Source organism: Tenrec ecaudatus, chromosome 3, assembly GCF_050624435.1.
Source record: "Tenrec ecaudatus isolate mTenEca1 chromosome 3, mTenEca1.hap1, whole genome shotgun sequence".
NCBI classification, from domain to species: domain Eukaryota; kingdom Metazoa; phylum Chordata; class Mammalia; order Afrosoricida; family Tenrecidae; genus Tenrec; species Tenrec ecaudatus.
In genome coordinates, this window is record NC_134532.1 from 68,885,951 (window position 1) to 68,909,066 (window position 23,116).

The window sequence follows — 23,116 nt, forward strand, 5'->3', positions numbered from 1 at the left end:
CTCTAACTTCCCCATAACCCCGTTTCCCGCCCATCCTCACAGAGCAAGCCATCTGCAGCAAACCCTGCCTCTAGCCATCCCCAAGCCCTTCAAGATCCAAACCTCAACTCTCTTGCCACTAGGGTGGCACCGAGCTAAAGGGCTCCCGAGGCTAGCGGCTACTGGTGCTCCAGAGGGCGCGCTCAGACACCTGGTGGCGGGAGACTCCCACCCAGGGGCCTGCAGTCGCCCTCTGAGCCGCATGGGGCTCTCGCTAGATAATTCTGGAAGTAGGAAAGCCGCCGAGCCGAAGTCCAGTGGACTGGAGGTGAGCGTGAGGATGGAGAGTGGCATAGTGCCCTCTATTACCCGTGGAAGGGAGGGCACAGGGCTCAGTTTCCATGCAAGCAGCTGGAAGAGGAGAAGAGGGTAGTGGGGGGTGGGGAGGCGCAGGCAGTCCCAAGCCCATAGGATGCGCGGCGACCTGGAGGTGGGGGTGGGGGTAGGGGATTTGAATCTGAGTGTGGTCAGGCACCTACCCTCAGTGATGGCAGTTGGGACCCACCGGACTCATAGAACTTTAGACTCAACAAACGCCCGACCCTCAAGAAATGACCATCTGCACCTGGGAAAGACTTGGTCTTCCGCTTCCAACTCCGTATTCCCAGGAGCACGCGGGCAAATGGACGCATTCCCAGGCAGACGCACTCAGCCTCCGGGACGGGTTCCCACGCGCGCCGCAGCCACTCGCACGCGCTGCCTCCCGTGGGTGCCGGGGCTCCCCTTCGCGATGGAAGGCGGTGGGGGCGTGCGGAGCTCCCGCGTCCGTCACTCCACTAAGTAGACTCCCCTGTGTTGACTTAACCCGGCGAAACGGTTGTTTTTCGTAGACAGTGAATTTCCTTGGCCTGTGTGTTTATCTTTCCCCTAAAGTTAAGTCCAGTCACGAAATCAAACGTAAAGCATTGGCACAATCAATGAGGACTTTCGCCATCCGCGGCGCCCCGCACTCCCTGGAACGAAAATAAATGCAAGAGATCGAAACTTAATTACTTGAAAGAAATCCAGAAATCCCTCTGCATAATTTATCCCGTCATTTTTAGGAGCACTTGGGTTCGCTGCAGTGTGTTTAGTTAACTCTGTACTTTGGGGCTAATGCCTGTCCCTCGCCCCCACCTCAGCCTGGAATTTTGCCTTGGGCCAGGCTACCCCTTCCCCCCACTCCTCAGAGCTCACCCAGTAACATTTCTTTCCAGAAGCCACCAACTGCTGCAGTAGAAGAATCCCTGGGGCTGAGTGTGGTATGTAGTTAAAAAATAAAAATAAAAAAAAATCACCCATTCTATTCATGTTCTTTTTTTGTGCTGACTCGGGCTATTATCTGAATTTGTGTGAGCTGCTTATTACCAGATCTGCAACCAGGCCTCTTAGTAAATACAAGTCAGGCCTATTTCTCTGAGGGAATAGTGCACCATCAAAAAATGCCACTGGGCCAGTGATGGGAAAATTGATTAAAAGGTGGCATTGCCCCTACTTTCCAAGGGAGTCCCACCTCCATTCCCTGGAATGTCATTATCTTCCTAAGGTCCAGTACTAGTGCATTTGTTCTGATTAAACTGCTGTTCAAGGTACTTAGCTGGACCACAACCCCCCTGTTCCTCTCAGACCTAACCCATATTCCTCCCTTGTTGGCTTATTAGTTTCTAACTGAACATCTTCATATCTATATCATCTGGAGGTACTAAGTAGAATAGGCCCTCCCCCATTCAGTTTAAAGGTGCTTGCTAAGACTAAGGCAGTGACTCTGACATTGGGCACTATGGGGAATTAGGAATTCAGTGATGACGAATGCTCTGGAGCGTGGATTTGTACAATGAATTCAGTCCCTGGATTTGTAAGCATGGTGCGGGTGATTGCAGAAAGGCATGCTTTCTCAGAGACACCTCATAGAATCTGAAGTAATGTTATGAAAGAATGAAAAATACATTGGGGAACAGCTTGGAAACTGAAGTACATTTTGATTTAACTTACATTAACAGAAATGTAATGTAAAAGTGAAAGGATCTAACAAAACCATTAATAATTAAAAAATAATTACAGATCGCCTATCCTTACTATTCATACCCACTCAACACTTTAGACAAAGAAAACCGAATGCCCTTAATGGGAATGAGCTGTGAGCAGACTGCTAATAAGCAGCTAACCAAGGGCTGTGCATTTGTCAAAGGAGAGGAGTTACCTCTCCTTGTTTCCTCCATCTACATCTTTTCAGTCTCGCCCGGTTGGCGTGGACCTTCATCTTACATTAGCACACACACCGAGTGTTGCTGAGTCAATATAATGGAAGCCGGGAGAGCAATAATAATACAGATCTTATTAAGTGCTGAAGATCAAGGGCACCAGATGACTTGTCACATTAACCATCCTCGTTACCAAAGGATCAACTCTAGAGTCCAGAGCAACTCTAGGGCAACAGGTAGGTGAGAGGTGCAAAGCTCATGAAGGTGGCACAGGACTAAGCAATGTTTTGTTCTATTAGCTCTAAGGCGGCTCTGAGCAACGGCAACCAACCCCAAACAACCACTTTGGTGGGACAGTCTTAGCCCGCAAGGATCACAGAAACCAGGGACCTTTTACAGGAAGCAATTGGTTCCCTGTGCCTATTTGCGGTCACTTAAGAACAGAGAAAATGAAGATTAATCTTCCTGTGAAAACTCACCACCCATCTTTTCATCGGATGCCTTACTAAAGGAGCCGTGCCCTAGTATAAAAATTGTGCAGCTGGATTTGTTGTGACCTGTTTTGTTTTCTTTCCAGTGTTTATGTCTCCATGTCCAAAGACTCCAGAGCCATTCTCTGCTTATCATCATGCAGTAACGCTTCAGTCATGCACCAAGCCTGGAAGAAACTCCAGTGAATCCAGTCCGATGCTCACCACATATTCCGGCTTTATTTTGTTTGAGAGACACATGGGACTGCCCCTAGAGTGCTCTGTAGCAGAGAGAGGAAATCAAAGAAGCCTGTCGGAAAGCAAACTTCACTGCCTCTTTTCAGAGATAAAGGGGGATCTTACCAGAGGGGAGATTTGCAGACATACGACTGGAATTCAATGAAGTCATGGCGGAGGCGTCTGCTGGGAAGCCACTAGCAAGGGGAGACCCAGAGCCCATGTCAAATCGTATGCATCTGAAGAATCTGAAGCCTCCTTCCTTGCTTCCTTCCTTCCTTCCTCAACCCCAGATGAATTCACAACAAAACAGTGCGCCTTTTGTAAGGAACTGAACAACCTAGAGAGAAATGCTAATAGGTTGACTGCAAAGATTAGAAATACTTTTTAACTGTATAAATATGAATTGAGTGCAAGGAAACATGGTACATCCCTTGCAGGCATTCACTCTGTTGTTATTTAAAAAAATTTTTTTAATGCAGCAGAAGGACAGTAGAATAACAGGTTCACCTGTAAACATTTATTCTTCTGTAAACTTCACCAGTGGCCTTTGATTTGCCTATAAATCTCATATATATGAAATCTCATAAAAGAAATGTTTGAATCAACATGAACTCATAATTTTTATAACCAAATATGTGCGCTATGGTTCCCCGCTCTCGCCCTCCTTTTATATACGCATACAGATCACCAAGATATAATAACTGTTCCCTTAGATGCTATATCTTTCTACTTGACTAGCTATTTACGTTTTTGTTGTTGTTAGGTGTGTCGAGTCAGTTCTGACCCATAGCGACCCTGTGTACAACAGAATGAAACATTGTCCAGTCCTGTGCCAGCCTCACGATTATACTCATGTTTGAGCCCATCGTTGTAGCCATATTTCAGTCCATCTCATCAAAGGCCTTCCCCTTTTTACCTTTACCAAGCTGAGTAAGGTTCTCTCTCTCTCTATGTATATGGATATATACATACACAGATATGACATCAATTTATCCTAGCATTACTACAAGCAACTATTTGATAACATTAAGAACTGGTTTCCTCAGATGGACATTGGGCCTCCTCACGCATACTCCCCCAATATAATAGCACCTCGTCCTGCTAAACGGTCATTGCATGATACCCACCTTCCCGACATGATCACTGAAGACAGACGTGTGTGTAAGCAAACGTGGTGAAGAAAGCTGATGGTGCCCGGTTATCAAAAAGATATAGCGTCTGGGGTCTTAAAGGCTTGAAGGCAAATAAGCGGCCATCTAGCTCAGAAGCAACAAAGCCCACAGAGAAGAAGCACACGGCCTAAGCGAATACAAGGTGTTGAATGGACCATGTAGCAGACACCAAGGAACAAAACCAATCATTGTGTGATCACCTTCCTCACATAATCGCTGAAGACGAAAGTGTGCATAAGCAAGTGTGGTGAAGAAGTCTGATGGTGCCCGGCTATTGAGAGATATAGCGTCTGGGGACTTAAAGGCTTGAAAGCAAACAAGCGGCCATCTAGCCCAGAAGCAACAAAGCCCACACGGAAGCAGCACACCAACATAGGTGATTGTGAAGGGCAGAGGAGACCAGGTCTCAAACAACAAAGGCGGGGTGGTGGTGAGAATCACATCACCGTGAATGAGGGGGAGTGCGTGATGGGGACCCAATGCCCATCTGTAGACAGCTGGACATCCCTTCCAGAGGGGTAGTGGGGAGGAGATGAGTCACTCAGGGTTCAGTGTAGCAACAATGAAACTCAAAGCCTTCCTCTAGTTCCTGAAAGCTTCCTCCCCTCCCAATTATCATGACCCTAATTCTACCTTGCGGACCTGGTTATACCAGAGGATGCACAGCGGTGCAGTAGGGATCTGGAAACACAGGGAATCTAGGACAGACGAACCCCTCAACACCCGCGGTAAGAGTGGCGACACCAGGATGGAAGGGGGTGTAGAAAGGGAGAACCGATCTCGGAGATCTATGTGTAACCTCCTCTCTGGGAGATGGGCAATGGGGAGGCGGGTGAGGGGAAACGCCAGGGAGTGTGAGATAAGATATAATAATTATTTATAAACTATCAAGGGACCAGGGGGAAGGGGGGAGCGGGGAGGGAGGGGGAAAAAGGGAAACCGAGCTGATTCCAGGAACCCAAGTGGAAAGGTGAATTTTGAGAATGACGAGTGCAACGAAAGTATAAGGGTGCTTTGCTCAATTGATGTATGTATGGATTGTGATAAGAGTTGTATGAGCCCCAATAAAAAGATTTATTAATAAAAAAAGAACTGGCTTCCTGAAAACATGAATGCTATATACTTTGTGAAGCCACATGCCCCTTGCATCCACCATTGCATGTGAAAGTTTAACATTGAATGGAAGACTAAAGAAGAATCAATGCATTTGGATTATGGTGCTGACAAAGTACTGAAAGTACCATGGACTGTCCAAAGAACAAACAAATTTGTCTAGGAGGAAGCACATCCAGACTGCTCCTTAGAAGCAAGAATGGCGAGACCAGCTCTCACATACTTTGGACATGTCAGGAGAGACCAGTCATGAGAAGTATATCATGCTTGGTAAAATTGAGATGCAGCAAAACGGAGGAAGGCCCTTGAGGAGATAGATTGACACAGTGGCTGCAACAATGGACTCCAGGGTAAGAACAACGGTGAGGCCAATGCAGGACTGGGCAGTGTTTCGTTCTGTTGTACATAGGATGGCTCTGAGTCAGAACTGACTCTATAACGCTTAATGACAGCAACATGGGCAAGGCCAAAATACAGAATATCACCATTACTATGCTTATCTGGCATATTCTTATTCTTATATTTAATTAGTCTCTAGGAGTGCTTATTTATTCTGAAACTCATTAGCACCCATTTCTACAGTGTGTCTAATGGACTCTATAATCTCTGATCTTTATTCTCTTCCAAATCAAACTCTTTTTTCTCCCCTTCTGCCCACAGATTGCTGATTTAACTGGAGAAAGTAAGGAGATAGTTCACGTTCTCTTTAAGTTGCAATTTACTGTCTATTCACGCTCTCAATCTGTGACAATTATAGCCACTTGACACAACTTCCCCTCCATCTCCTGGTGAGCTTTCCTGTACTACAGAGTCTGAAAAGAAAAAGTACATCCCCACGTGCTCATAAAGCTCGTGGGTTAGGTGTGTTTGGGAAGTCAAAGTGAAGGTGATTTATTTCAAGCAGATGTGAACCTAAGAGGAAAGGTACTCCTTCAGAGCCAATTACTTGCATGCCAGTCAGATGGGACATTCCTGAAAGGACTCCTTTTCTGCATGCCTTTATGTTCTGCTTTTCTGATTGTGGCAGACCTGCTGGATGTCCCGGCCCGGTAGATCTGGATTGTGGTTCTGAGAGTGTAACCTGGAGTCTGCTATTTCAGCCTTTCCAAAGGTTCGTAAGCATCTGCCTGCATTAGATTTCTTTCTGCTTAAAATAGATAAAGTGGCTTCTGTTACTGGCAGCGAGACCCTGGCTGATACTCCAGCCTTAATATGATTTTCTCTATAGCTTAGTAACCCTGATGCTCACATTGAATTGGGTTGTCATCTCATTCCCTACAGAACCCACTGCAAATGTTTTCTACTTCTGCTGTCATTACTTTGAGCATACAACTTCAGCCCACAGTTCACTAAGAGACTAGTTAATGATTCATGTTTCTTTAATTTTTCAACCAACACAACTGAGCTTTCCCCAGAAAATACACCCAACATCATCTTCTCTGACTTTCATGTTAGTTTTGGCCTGAGCCTTTGCACGTGCTGTGACCCTTTAACCTCGCACTTCCTTCCGCACCAGGTTGTTTTTGTTAGGTGCCATCAAGTCGGTTCGGACGCATAATGACCCGATCTATGCACAATAGAATGAAACACTGCCCAGTCCTGCACCAGGCTCGCAACTATTACTGTGCCTGAGACTGTTGTTGCAGCCACTGTGTCAATCCATCTTGTTGGGGGCCTTCTTCTTCCTTGATGCCCCTCCACTTTACCAAGCATGATGTCCTTCTCCAGGGGCTGGTCTCTCCTGACAACATGTCCTACGTATGTAAGACCAAGTCTTGCCATCCTTGTCTCCAAGGAGCACTCTGGTCATATTTCTTCCAAGACAGATTGCTTTGTCCTTTCGGCAGTCCATGGGGCTTTCAACATTCTTCTACCGCACCATAATCCAACTGCACTGGATTCTTTGGTTTTCCTTCAGAACCATCGTCTATCAATTTCACTTTTCTTTGGATCTTTGATCTTTCATCTCCAGACCATGTCCTCCTGTCTTACAAATATATCCAAGATACCAGGACCAGTAAACACCCCAAATAGCAAAAAAAAAAAACTACCCTTGTCTAGGTCATTTTTCCTTCATTGTTTCTCTAACTCTGAAATGTTTTTAGTATTTTGAAAATGGTAGCTACCATCGCTGTTTCCATTGTCTCACTGTCCAATTACTTCCTAACTCCTGGAAAGATTACATTTATCCATAACAGTCTCCTGAAAAGGCTCCCTTATGAGTAGCAACGGTTTTTTTGTTTACAACTTCTGCAGTGCATTTTCTAAAAGCAGGGAGTTCACACTCAGACCTAAAGTTGACATTTTGCGCTGCCTCTATCGCTTATGGAGGGCCACTTCTGAGGCGTTAGCTACTGAAAGCCTAATGCATCGCAGTGGAACATTGAGATAGTGCTGTGGGAGGAACCTGCCAGGTCGGATTGCACTAATAATTCACCTGGGGATGAGCTTCCACCTCCACATAGAGTCAACTTGATCGATGAGAGTGAAGCAAAACTTTCAGAACCTCCATTACTGGTAGGGAAGAAAAAGCTGCAAACAGCTACTAATAAATGGAACCTGGAATGTGCAACATGTGAATATAGGAAAATTGGAAGTCAACAAAAATTAAATGGAACACACCGAGATTAATATTCAAGGCATTAGTGAGTGGCAACAGATTGGTCGTGGCCATTTTGAAGCAGACAATCATACGATTCACTATTTCAGAAGTGACTTCAAGAGGAATGGCCCTGCACAGATAGTCAAGAAACAACAATCCAAGAGCCGTCTTGAAATAGATCTGTACACATAGAAGAAAATCTCATTACTTCAAGTTCTATTAAACTTTTTGCACCAACCACTAAATCCAGTGATGAAGAAATTAAAGAATTTTAACAACTTCCTCAGCCTTCTTTAACTTCATCAATCATGCAATCAAGATACATTCATAATTACTGGTGATTGGAATGAGAAAACTGGAAACAAAGAGGAAGGGCCAGTAGTTGGAAAATACTGCACTGGTGACAGAAACAAAGCTAGAGATTTATGATAGGATTTTGCAAGGCCAATGACTTCCGCATTTCAAATACATGTTTTCAATATCATAAACAGTGACTATAGATGTGAATGTCATATGAAATATTCAGGCGTCAAATTGACTACATCTGTGGGAAGAGACCATAAAGATGCTCAAAATCATCAACAAGAACAGGGCCAGGGGCCATCTGTGGAAAAGACCATCAACTGCTCATATGAAAGTTCAGATTGAAAATGAAAACAAGAGCCAAAATATGACCTTGAGTATATATGACCTGAATTTAAAGACTATCTAAAGAATGGGTTTTCATTCCATATGTTTTTATGATTAGGGAAGTCAGGATGGGTGGATTGATGAAGACAGCAACGGGATTCCTAATTACCTCGGGGCAAGAAAGCAGAGGTTGGGTGGAAACGACTAGTCAATGGCAAGGGGAACAAGAAGGAAGAAAGTGTTCCAACTTTGCTTGTAGTTATGATTGCACAACTCTTCTTACTAATATTGAGCCATTGAATTTCATGATATATTAATTACAGCTCAATAAAATGATTAACAATAATAAAAATAAATGACACATTTGACACATCAAACACTAATGACAAAAAGCACATGAGTTGTGAGACAACATCACAAAGACCATACAAGAAGAAAGCAAAAGATAATTAAAAGGCCGGAAAGAAAAGAAAAAAAAAACGCACCAAATTGGATGTCCGAAGAGACTTTGTGATTTGATATTGAATATAGAATAGCTAATGGAGCCATGTTGGTATAGAAGGCTACACATTGCACTGCTAACCACAAGGTCAGCAGTTCAAACTCACCTGTCACTCTGGGAGAGAAAGATGATGCTTTCTGCTCTCATAAGGATTTATATCCTTCAAACCTGACAGGGGCAGTTTCTACTCTGTCCTATAAATCCATTGAGTCAGGATTGACTCAAATGTAGTGAGTCCGGTGGGTTTTGATTGTTTGTTGTTTTGTTTTGTTATGCAAAGGGAAGAAATGAAGAAGCAAAGAAGTTAGACAGAATGTTTCAAAATGCAGCTTGAGAAGACAAAGTCAAGAATTACAATGAAATGTGCAAAGATCTGGAATTAGAAAACCCAAAGTACAAAACATGCTTGACATATCTCAAACTGGAAGAACGGAAGAGAACTCACCTTAGAAGACTAGAGGATGTCATGAAATTTTTTAAAAAGAATTCCGTGGGCAAAATATTGAACAATGCAAAAAGCATTTAGAAAAATGGAGGAAATACATAGTATTCTACCAAATCCAATAGGTCAACATTCAACCATGTCTAGAGGTAGCATATGATCAAGAACCAATGATACTGAAGGAAATGGCTCAAGCTTCAAGGCATTGATGAAAGCAAGGCTCCAGGAATCGACAGAATCCTATTGAAAAGTTTCAACAAACTGATGCAGCACTTGATGTCTCTGCCAAGAAAGTTGGAAGACCTGGCCAACTGGCAGAGATCCATAGTTGTGTCCATTCCAAAGAAAGGTGACCCAACAGAATCCAGACTGAATAAAACGTATCACATGCAATGTAAATTTTGCATGTGAAAACATTTCTGAAGATAATTAAAAAACAATTGAAGTAATTTATTGACAGGAGCCTGCCAGAAATTCAAGCCAGATTCAGGAGAAGATGTGGCATGAAGGATATAATTCTTCATGTCAGATGGATTTTGGCTCAAAGCAATGAATAATAAAAAAGATGTTTACTTGTGTTTTATTAGCTATGCAAAGATGCTCAACTGTGTGGATCATAACAAACTCTGAATAACATTGGGAAGAATGGGAATTCCAAAGCATTTCTTTGTGCTCACGTGGAACCTGTACATAGACCAAGATGCAGTCATTGAAACGGAACAAAGGAATACTGCATAGTTTAAATGCAGGAAAGGTGTGGGTCAGTGTTGTATCCTGTCACAAAAATGATTCAATCTGTATTGTGAGCAAGTAATCCAAGAACCTGGACTCTATAAAGAAGAATGTGGCATCCAGATTGGAAGAGATTCATTAATAAGCTTACAATATAAACATAGCACAACTTTGTTTGCTGTAAATGAGGAGGACTTGAAGCACGTAGTGATGAAGATCAAAGACTACAGAGTCCAGTGCGATTATAAAGCAATGTAAAGAAAACCCAAACCCTCACAACTGGCCCAGTAGACAACGTCACGATAAATGAAGCGTTGAAATTGTCAAGAATCACTTTGACAGGGATCAAACACCAACGGTTATGGGCCCGAGTCAAGAAAGCAAATCATGTATGGCATTGGGCAAATTTATTGCACAAGGCCTCTTTAAAGTGTTAAAGATTTCACTTTGAGGATTTAGGTTTGCCTGACTCAAGGCAGGGCATTCTGAGTCAGCTCATATGCATGGACATATGAATAAAGACTGGAGAATTCATATATTTGCATTGCAGGGCTGAACAGTATTGTAAGTTCTATTGACTGCTTGGGAGCCCTGGTGACGTAATGGCTAGGAGTTAGACTGTGATTCGAAAGGTCAGCAGTTTGAAACCACCAGCCACTCTGGGAGAAAGACTGGCTTTCTCCTCCTGTCCCAGTTACAGTCTCCCAAACCCACAGGGAATCCTTTCCACTCACCAGCGGTGACGTTTGTAAATTGATCGCACGAAGAACCGAGAAATTTGTCTTGGAGGAAGCAGAGCCAGTATGCTCCTAAGAGTCCAGGATGGTGGGACTTCATTTCCCATGCATTGAACATGTGATGGGGGGAAGCCTTCCCTGGAGAAACAGTCCCATCATGCTTGGTACAGTAGAATGGCAACCAAAGAGAGAATATCCCTCAGCGAGGATGGCAGTTACCTAATTTTATGTCAACTTGGAGATATTTAAAGGTGTAGGCGGTCAATTAAGTCCCAGACTGATGATGTCTCCTTGTGAGCGCGGCCTTCTCATAAGGAGGGCCTGGGGAACGTCCCCCTCTCCCTCTGCCTTGATCTTCCTGCTTGCTGACCCAGAGAGTTCTTGGAGCCCCGCGATGCTTCCACCTACCCTGGATGCACATGCCTCTGTACCTACTGGCCTGTGATATGCCTCCTGCAGTCTGCATCATTGCCTGGGACAGGGTGAGTCTGAAGAGGACTTAAGGGCTAGTATAGGACTCATGGACGTAAGTTGAGCTGGGATGGGATGTTTTCTTGAGATATAATTACCTCTTGATATAAAGCTTTCTCACACCTACATGAGTGTCACTGGATTTGTTTCTCTAGTCCACCTGGCTAACACGATGAGGTAGAGTGACATCATGGCTGGAACACGGGTTCAAACATAACAGTTGTGAGGATGACAGCGGACAGGGCAGTGTTTCATTTTATTGTACATAGAGTTGCTACGAGTTGGAACCAACATGAATGGCATGTAACAACTACCACAGATTAAATGGATAACTTTGGTCATGTGACTGTTAGTGCCAGCAACCGTTAAGTCAATTCCCACTCATGGTGACCCCTGTGTCTGAGTGGGATTGGGCTCAATATTCAAGGCCTTCCTTTCCCCCAGGTATGGGTCACCATGTCTGTCTTCTAAGGAACCTCTTAGAGGGCTTGGTCTTATGGTCACATGTTTGCACCAGGAGGGGACTTTCTGGGCCTTTAATGAAAACCCTCCAACTCTCATTTCTCCTCTATGAAAAATGTAGGTGATAATAATATATTTTCTCAATTATTAAGAAGATGAGATGACATATTTTATGTAAATGGCTTATCATATTTCCTTCTATGCACTAAGCACTTATTAATATTAGCTCATAAAATAACAATACTAATGACAACCACTCTGCGGCGTGAGGGGTGGCAATTCTGTCATTCTGGAAATGAGTTGGCTTCTAGCTCATCACATGACCAATAAAGACAGGATCTGCTAGCCTCAGGAGAATTATTTCTTAAAACCGCTTTGCCTTTTCATAGTGCTTCTTTCCCACAGTCTCTTGTCCATCAAACAACCAGCTCGCCAGATCCTAAGTGTGAGTTTATGTATCATTTGTTAACTCAAAGACACACTCACACAGGTAAAGGGTTAATTATTATTGGGCAAATGCTTTGTCTTGCTCAAGGAGACCCCAGATGCTTATCTTCAGGCCTCATCCATCAAGTTCACACAGTTTTATTCGCTCCATCTCAACCTAAACCTATTCAGCAAAGTTCCTTTCCTCAAGTCAGGAGAGTTCTGCACATCCCACTTCTGTGACACACCCTTCCTTCTTTGTCTCAGATACCCTCATGCTTTCTAACTCATGCCAACTGCCTCAGGAACTATCAATTCTGTTTGCTTCTCTCCCTCTAATCCTGTTAATTTAATGAATTCTATTCTTACCCAAAGGATCGTGCTGATCTATTCTGAAAACATTTCCAACAGTGTCTACCTGAAAATAGAATGTGTGCACACTCATAACAAGAATTGGCATGTGTATCGATATTTCACTTATGGAACTTATTATCTTCCACATGTATTACAGTTTTAAGATATGCATGTATATATATTCATAAATATGTAGACATCTATGAACTCACATGGAAAACTGTGAGGTCTCTGAAGAAAAAGTCTTTGTTCAACCCCTCCTTGTGGCTGAAGCATGCTTATCACTGCATTCAAAATAGAATACGTGCTGGAGACATATTTGCCGATTGACCTAACAGATGATAATTTTTACAGCAAATTATACACATATTGTGCATCAAAAATCTCACTAGTTCTCATGAACATGAATCTTTTTCAATATCTGACCCAAAGTTAACAGATAAATGACAGACAGAAAGAAAATATTTGTATTGATTGAAAACAAAATAAAACAAACAAAAAACCCTGTGAAGGGTTCATTGGTAGATTACACAAGCCACCTCTGCAAAGTAACAAGAAAGTAAATCTAAGAGAAAGGGAGGAAAGGATATAGATAAGCAATTTTTAAATTGACGATTACAAATGGCTGGCTAATGTTGAATAGATGCAAAATATCTCGAAGTAACCATCACATCAAAGGGAGCCCAGGTCTGCTGTTCCAGAGGCTCCAGGCTTGGTTGCTAAGTGAAAGATTCACAGTGTGAATCCACTCTCTGCTCCATAGGAGAACAATGTGATGGTCTGCTTCTACAATGTTTTATATATATATGACATATGTTAACATTAATATATTAATAACATAATAAAGATAAATAATATTTACTTATTGCTAAAAACAAACAGCCCACCAACAACATAAAGACTGCACTCTTCCCTGTAGCTTCACTATGAGTTGGAATGGGCTCATTGGCAATGGGTCTTACCAGACAGATGCCACTTGAAATAATGAGGTACCGCTTTAAAGATAGAGTCTTCATAAATATTGAAAAGTTAGATACAACTAAAATTAAAAAATAGAAAGACTATGAGACAAAAAACCACAACACAATGTCAATAGAGGTATAATGATTGGCAGGATGAATTTGAAAAGCAAATTGGCAGTCCCTAATAAACGTAACCATGAAGATGTCTTTTACTCTAGCAATTCCAGGCCTGGGTTATGCCCTCAGAAAAGTTTTCTACAGGCTTGTGGATGTTTCCATCTCTGTTGTTTATCAGCAGAGAGGCAGAGACAGTAGATAGAGGCAACAGTTTTTTCGGCAGTTCAAAAAGGTCTTATAATGTTGAATGAAAAAAGATGTATAGTACAAGACCATTACATATATACACACAAAAAACAGCTGTGTATCTTTTCAAAGAGATTTATACCTCCCTGTCTATATTCCTTTTATTCAAGTAAGTGCCATTGCCTGGTAGAAATGTTACTTCAAAATATATATTTTAAAAATAAATGAAGGACTTTAAGAAATCCTCCACTAGATCCTCTTTCAAGAAATATCTCCTAAGGAAACAATAAAAATGCACACAATGATGAATTACAGTGCTGATTGCAATAGCAAAAATTGGAAACAATTTAAGTTTCCACTAATAGAGAAACAATCAGAGCAATAATAGGAGAATTGTTCACTAGTAGAAATTGTTTACTGGTGGTATAATCACACTGTTAAATGACATTCAGCCACTAAAATAATATCTTGACAATATTTCATGACACAGAAAAATATATTCTTTAAGGAAAAGCAAACAGAATAAAAATATTTTTGTTCAAGAGAAGTACAGAAATTCATAGAAAACAAGGATTATTTGAGTGTTGCATTGTGAGTGATTTTAATTTCTTTCTTTTCCTCGCTCTTACAGAATACATAGACTTAGACATGGAGTTTTTTTTTCCTACGTTGCACACTTTTTCATAGAAGATTGATTGCATCTCTTATTTCAAGTGCTGTAACTAAGTGATCTATCAACAAAACCATCAGCTGAATTCATTCACTCTCATCAGCTACAGTGAACATTTATATATTGGAAATTGTACTTAATTGACATGAGAAGAATCTATTTTGCCAATGGAACTTTATGGTACACTCTAAAATGTAGAAATGTTTTTATATGCTTATGAGAGGAGCTAGACTTGACTGTTCTCATGTACTTAGTGGGGGCTCCTACAGAGTGATCCTCTAAACATAAGCTAATTCACTTCAACAACAATTCACATTCTTTCTGTTTGCTGAGACCTAGATCAGATATTCCCCGGGTAGCTAAGGTGAGTAGCAGGAAGGCATCTTAGGTAAAAGGAAAGAAAAGGCATATTCGGCTCAGGAGGTTATTTTACACTTTGTTTTCCTTTCAATTATGTAGTCCTCTCACCGACCATTATCGGCCTTCTTATTTTCATTCTTGAAAATACTTTATTAAGGAAAGAATGTTCACATGACTAATGTGAGGTGAAACGATATTTAAAGTCACATCCCTGCTGTCAGAGGCAAGACCATTATAGCCTCTACATTGGATTCCCTACATGACGTATAATTGGAGAAAGTTTGTAACTGAGTTGATTTTTCATCCAAAAGGTAATTCACAAAGATGTGTGGGACACGGTGGCATTTTTCATCTTTGACTCGCCCGTGAGTTCCAAATCCATGGCCAAGAAATACATGAGATAAGAAAAGAGAATCCCAAAGGGACATGACGAGGAAGAAAGATTAATGATTCCATTCCCTGCCTACCAGTTAGTAAGAGGGAACCAAACCATTACATAGACAATACTTCTTTTCCTTTGCAAATGAAACATTCAGGATTTTATGCCTATTGGCATCCAAGAGGGTAGTTTCTATTTTGTTTTCTTATTAGCTACTGTGTTAGTCTGGGTTGACTAGAGAAACAAATTCATAGATACTCATATGTGTATAAGAAAGAGCTTTACAGCCATCTAATTGAGAAGTATCAAAGCCCACATGGAAAAAGCACACCACCTGTCTGACCATGAGGTGTAGAAGGGACCAGGTATCAGACATCAACGAACTAAACATCATATCAATGGGTACCCACCTCCCTGATACGATCAATGTAGACAAACATGTGCATAAGCAAATGTGGTGAAGAAAGCTGATGGTGCCCAGCTATCAAAAAATGTAGTGTCTGGGGTCTTAAAGGCTCAAAGATAAACAACTGGCCATCTAGTTCAGAAGCAACAAAGCCCACACGGAAGAAACACACCAGCCTGTGTGACCATGAGCTGTTGAAGGGATCAGGTATCAAGCATCAAGGAACAAAAAAGCATATCATTGTAAATGTGGGTGAGTGCAGAGTGGAGACTCAAAGCCCATTGGTAGCCAACTGAACACCCCCTTACTGAAGGGTTGTGGGGAAGAGATGAGCCAGTCAGGGTGCAGGGTAGCAACGATGAAACATACAACTATCCTCTAGTTCTTAAATGCTTCCTCCCCCACACTATCATGATCCCAATTCTACCTTACAAATCTGGATAGACCAGAGGATGTACATAGGTACAGATAGCAACTGGAAACACAGGGAATCCAGGACAGATGACCCCTTCAGGACTAGTGATGAGAGTGGCGATGCCTGGAGGGTGGAGAGAATGTGGGGTAGAAAGGGGGAACTGATTACAAGAATCCACATATAGTCTCCTCCCTGGGGGGTGGACAGCAGAGAAGAAGGTGGGGGGGGGGAACGTCGGACAGTATAACATATGAAAAATAATAATAATTTATGGATGATAAAGGGTTCATGAGGTAGGGGGAGTTGGGGAGGGAGGGGGAAAATCAGCAGCAGAAATTAAGGGCTCAAGTAGAAAGCAAATGTTTTGAGAATGATGATGGCCACAAATGTACATATGTTCTTGATACAATGGATGTATGTATGGATTGTGATAAGAATTGTATGAGTCCCCAATAAAATGATTTTAAAAATGAAAGAGCTTTATATAAAAGAATAATTGTGTATAAGAAAACATCCCAGCCCAGATCAAATCTGTAAGTCCGATATTAGCCCATATGTCAAGTACCAGTCTGTAAATTCCTCTTCAGACGTACGCAACACATGCAATGACACTGAGTGCAGAAGATTACAGGCGAGTGGGTGGACAGTGTTATAGATCCAGTGACGATGGAAGCATCTTAGGGCTGGCATGGGTCTATGTGGCTCCTCCAACTCCAAGGCTCTGGCTGCCTTTAGCATAGCTCCATGTGGCTTGTCATCAGGAATGCCTTGAAGGGAGTGATCGTTTGTCCTGCCTCCAGTAAGCTAGTTATCTCCTTAGAACTTTCACGTGAGGTCATCAAGCTGCAACCTGATTGACAGGCTAAATTCCACCCCTTCACTCTTAGTGTCTCAAATTGACAACAGATTATGTGACTACCACAGATACCTTGATGAAGTAATACACAAATCACATCTCATGGCGAAAGTTTCAAGTGCAAATTGGTGTCATTATGTGGATTTGTACCTTTCCACCAACTAATGAACACATTCACAGTGAAGTGCATGATTTTGTTCGTTTAAATATGAGATTAGTATGATTCAAACATTTCTCCTTAATATCTTCTATAAAATAATTCAGTACATGTTATTAAGGATGAACTCCAAATTCTTTTACTTTCTGATGAAAAGGAACTAGATCCGACACTCCAGCTGTCAGATAGAATCTACAGTGAAAAGAAAATGAGCTAAAATAGGTATCTAAATAATTCTGTCACAAAATGAATTTGCAACTGCAGTACAAATAAAAACAAGTAATTTTTCTTGTTACTGACCTACTTTTTCAAATGCTTTGTTCTACATTATTTCCCCACCAATCTACTTTATATTGATTCTGGAAAGACAGTCATATAATATGTAGCCAAATATAAATATATTAAGTCATGATAAAATATAAAATTAGGATTCATTTTTGTTGAAATTTTATTGTATTACCATGCAGATGGTATGTAGGTGAGCTGATTTTCATCTCAATCACTTGCTAAGTAAATATTTGTTGAAGGCCTACTATGCACAAGGCATTTCAGGCTACAGTAGGACACAGTAATGTAACTGCTAAACTGTGAAGGCAGTCTAGTATGGGGCGAGAGAGACAGACTCCTCCATAATTACTCATGGTTATCAAGGAACCCCAAAAGAAACGAAGATTGTAACCTCACTCCTTGACTGACTACTTGCTAAACTTTAGAGTTTGTAAGCCGCCACTGAGGGGTAAATTTCAGAAATGTCCTGAAAGGAAGTGGAATGTTTGAATATAACACTAGTGACTGCTTTTTATTTAATGGTTTCAGAAGACAGGGAGGTTGCTGGGAAATCCATAGGAGCTATAAGTGATGTGGGGGGCAAAGAAGGGGGGAGAAAGTAGAAAATGGAAAGAAAGCTCCATTTCTGCACCATTTGGAAACAAGAAAAGGAAGTGCAATGACTTCCTAGGCATGGTGTGAAGGCCTCACAGGTTGTGAGGGAGGCAGGAGAGGACATTATTTGGAGAGGCATTGAATTCACGGACCATTGGCAGGAAGAAGCCTAAAGGAGAGCCAGTGACCATCTCCTGAAGTTTCCTCAGCACCAGAGGACAAAGACCAATTACTCACTTTCTCAAGCAAAGCATGCCCTGCCTTCAATGGAGGTCAGGAGTGACAGAGGGAACCCCTTGCAGTGCCAATGACAGAGAGAATCTTGACATCACTAATGAGCCATGCCTACTGACAAAGAGTTTCCCCTGCCCTTTCTCTTGAAAGTTGTAGGATGGGGACAGCAAGTCTTTGAGGACATTCTGAAATAGCACTTACCATCCCTACTGACAAAGAGTTTCCCCTGCCCTTTCTCTTGAAAGTTGTAGGATGGGGACAGCAAGTCTTTGAGGACATTCTGAAATAGCACTTACCATCCGTAAAGGGGGTTGGGTTTGAGGAGTCTGCTCTTCATTGTCCCCTCCAGCTAGGGATGGAACCTGTCATTTAGAAGAACAGTTTTGAATCCCTTGTGGGCAGTGTTTTGCTCTGTGGCTCTGTTTTTCATAAGGTGGCGTAAATTGGAATCACCTGATAGCAACAGCAGGGTGTCAGTTTTGTTCCATTCCCATACCATCTGCCCATCCCCATGCGCCCCGGTGCCCCACCTCTCCTTGTCTCAGTTTCGCTTTGTTGCCAACGTGAACCACACAGCTGATTCTTTCCAGAAGCCTGTTCCACAGAGGCGGTGCTAATTCTTGCAGAGGCCAGGCTGTCGTTTGGCTGTAGCCTCCATGGGTGGCTTCAGGTCCCGGTTTTATGTTTCTTAGATGAGAGTCTTGTGAGGTCCTCTAGTCTGCATCAATCCAATAGGGATGGAGGTTTTAAATTGGGTTTAAAGCAAGTTTGAATGTAAGGTTGTAATGATTGAAAGAGACTAGAGAGAAAGACCTGTCCGCACTTTCCACAGGGAACAGCTGTAGTGCAGGAATAAAAGGATCCACATAGCTAGGGGCGGTCTTGGGAGGAGTCAACCTGTTTCAGACACACTCCCAATCGATTGCTGGATAAATTGTTTACGAATACTTATCCCAAACTCCAATGTAGGCACATCAATCCTTTTGCCTTTTACCTTCTTGCTTACGTGTTTCTGATCTTTTAAGAAATCCCTCTTCCACTCAGCAAAGGCATACACCTAAGGTGTATTTCTTTTTCTTCCGAAGACCTTCAGGGTTTTATCTTTTACATGTTGGTTTTGACTTGTCTTGAGCTCACCTTGTGACATGAGAGGAGGATACAGTTTGAGATGTGAGGGAAGAATGCGCCCCCTGGGCAGCATTGGGTTCTGCTCTCAGGGGGCCTTCTTGAATGGGAGCTGACTGGGGGGCAGCTAACAACGTGGCCTAAGGCAGTCATTTGTTATTTGAGCTACAGCGTAGATTTACATATTGGACATAAGCATTGTATGTGTTATCGCTTGGACACTACAATCAATTGTCTGAGATTTATATTTTTGTCATGAGGATATATCCTTATAAAGACTTTGTTATACAAAGCTAGATATGATTCCTAGGACTAGCTTTACCAATCAAATTAAGATATATATTAATTTATATATATTTAAATATATCTTAATTTTTATATATTGAAATATACCTTAGTATATATCTTATTATATATATATATATATATATATATATATATATATATATATATATATCTCTCTCTCAAAAGTTGCCCTGAAGGCACCATGACTGAGAATTCAGCTGCTAACTGAAAGGTTGGAGCTTTAAACCTATCTGCTGCTCTGCAGGAGAAATATTTGGCAGTCATCTTCCATAATGATTACAAAAAATAACTTCAAAACAAAAAACAACCTTACAGCCATAGAAACCTTGTAGCACACTTCTACTCTGCCCTATAAAACCACACTCACTGCCGTCTTGTCATTTCTGATTCATAGAGCTCTTATAGGACAGGTAAGACTTTCTCTTTTTTTACATTTTATTAGGGCCTCATACAACTCTTATCACAATCCATACGTATACATACATCAATTGTATAAAGCACTTCTGTACATTCTTTTCCCTAATCGTTTTCCTTTTTTTCTCCTCTTTTCTTTTTTTACATTTTATTAGGGCCTCATACAACTCTTATCACAATCCATACATATATATACATCAATTGTATAAAGCACATCTGCACATTCCCTGCCCCAATCATTCTCAAAGCATTTGCTCTCCACTTAAGCCCTTTGCATCAGTCCTCTTTTTTTTCCCCTCCCTCCCAGCTCCCCTCTCCCTCATGTGCCCTTGGTAATTTATACATTGTTATTGTGTCATATCTTGCCCTATCCGGAGTCTCCCTTCCCCCCCTTCTCTGCCATCCATCTCCCAGGGAGGAGGTCACATGTGGATCCTTGTAATCAGTTCCCCCTTTCCAACCCACTCACCCTCTACTCTCCCAGCATCGCCCCCCACACCCTTGGTCCTGAAGGTATCATCCACCCTGGATTCCCTGTGCCTCCAGCTCCCATATGCACCAGTGTACAACCTCTGCCCTATGCAGCCCTGCAAGGTAGAATTTGGATCATGGTAGTTGGGAGGATGAAGCATCCAGGATCTGGGGGAAAGCTGTGTTCTTCATCGGTACTACCTCACACCCTGACTGACCCATCTCCTCTCCTAAACCCCTCTATGACTTTCTTATAGGACAGGTAAGGGTTTCCAAGAGTGTGCTTTGGACATGTGGTCAGGAGAGACCGATCCCTGGAGAAGTGCATCATGCTTGGGAAAGGTGCGAGCCTGTGAAAAAGAGGAAGGCCTCCCTCATCAGCAATGTGTGTAGCATCGGGGACCATGTGGCCCAGGAGCTTTTTCAGGGCTCAGATTTGGGCACTGTGGAAGAGGCAGAGCGCCTTGGAGAGAAACCTGGCCAGCACAGCCCACTGAGGGAGGAGCACGTGACCTGTGTGCAGAGCATCTTAGATGAATTCCTCCAAACTTACGGCAGCCTCATCCCCCTCAGCACTGATGAGGTAGTAGAGAAGTTAGAGGACATTTTCCAGCAAGAGTTTTCTACACCTTCCAGGAAGGGCCTAGTGCTGCAGCTGATCCAATCCTACCAGAGAATGCCAGGCAATGTCATGGTGAGGGGCTTCCGAGTGACCTATAAGCGGCATGTGCTGACCATGGATGACTTAGGGACCTTGTATGGACAGAACTGGCTCAGTGACCAGGTGATGAACATGTATGGAGACTTGGTCATGGACACGGTCCCAGAAAAGGTGCATTTCTTCAACAGTTTCTTCTATGATAAACTCCGTACCAAGGGTTATGATGGGGTGAAAAGGTGGACCAAAAATGTGGACATCTTCAATAAGGAGCTGCTGCTAATCCCCATCCACCTGGAGGTGCATTGGTCTCTCATCTCTGTTGACGTGAGGCGACGCACCATCACCTATTTTGACTCGCAGCGCACTCTAAACCGCCGTTGTCCTAAGCATATTGCCAAGTATCTACAGGCAGAGGCTCTGAAGAAAGACCGACTGGATTTCCACCAGGGCTGGAAAGGTTACTTCAAAATGAACGTGGCCCGGCAGAACAATGACAGTGACTGTGGCGCCTTCGTGTTGCAGTACTGCAAGCACCTGGCCCTGTCTCAGCCATTCAGCTTCACCCAGCAGGACATGCCCAAACTCCGTCGGCAGATCTACAAGGAGCTGTGTCAGTGCAAACTCACTGTGTGAGCCTGGTTAACCCCAGACCCCGAGTCCTTTCATGGGCAAGGGAACATGGAAAAACTCTTCCTCGCCAAGAAACTCCCAATTACTTTCTTGCCTTTTACCACCCAGTTCTTTTGGTTTTTCATATTTAAGTGTTTAAATTCCTGTATTTCCCCCATCCCCTTTGAGAGAATATTTGTTGCATTCTGATGGGCAGGGGATAGCCATGGTTTTGTCTCTGTGTCCCTCTATAAGGGAACATGGCCCTGGGGCCTTCATGGGGCAAGCGTCCCTCATCCATGTGCAAAGGGCAGGAATATAAGTGCTGGGGGGTGGGGGACAAGCAAAAAGAATTACTGCCTGCCAGATCTTTGAACATTTATATATATATATATATATATATATATATATATATATATATATATATATATATATATATATATATATATATATAAATGCCATGGTCCTGCTCTGGTCAATAAAGGATCCTTTGGAGATAAAAAAAAAAAAAGAGGAAGGCCTCCACTGGGCTCCAATGAGAGGACAGTGGTGGAGATGGGGCAGGGCCAGGCAGTGCTTCGTTCTGTGGTCCATAGAGTCACTATGAGTGAACCGACTCAATGACACCTGATAACAACTCTTCATGAGAGCAGAGAGCCTCATCTTCCTCCAGCAGAGAGACTAGTGGTTTGGAACCACGGAACTCAGCCAACATGTGAGCACTGTGCCGGCAGGGTTCCTCGTCCTGTCCGAGAGGTGTGCTAGTCTTCTTAAGTTATTCTTTTAAAATATTTTAGTGCTTAAATAAGCACTAGCGTGATATTCAAAAATATTGTTTTAACTGCAATAATTCTGCTAGGACTGTAGCGTCATAAAAGGAACATAAAGAAATAATTTCTCCCTTAAGTTTCAGCTTATTCTGTGCCATAGGAGAGCTGTGAGTAAATAACGTCAATATCGACACGCTCCTGGCTGAAGCTTCAGCATGGAGCACAGTAACCAAAAAAGAGCTTGATTCTAGTTGGCACTAGATGTTCCAGCACAAGTTGGCAATTTCCTTTTCCTTACAGGTGGAATGCTATAACATCCTGGTGGCAAATTAATTATAATTTTGCTTGTTTTCTTTCTTTAGGTCTCTGGCAAACTCAGCCTCGTGCCAAAACAACCGTCTCATCATTTGGCCTAGTTTTTCTGGCCACCCGGAAAGAGGGAGGAAATCACTGGCGATGCTCTTACTGATACCAAAACATGTGGGACTGCACTACTTGGAAGCTAGTTTTGACTGTTCTCCACTCACAAGCACCCTCACAGGGTTACTGTGGCTGGCCATTTTG

At 42.5% G+C, this 23,116-nt stretch overlaps 1 pseudogene; it reads left to right on the top strand.

The window, feature by feature from the left end:
- The first annotated feature begins 241 nt into the window (after window positions 1-241).
- On the top strand, window positions 242-22,153 carry LOC142442278 (sentrin-specific protease 3 pseudogene; annotated as a pseudogene).
- Window positions 22,154-23,116: the final 963 nt, after the last annotated feature.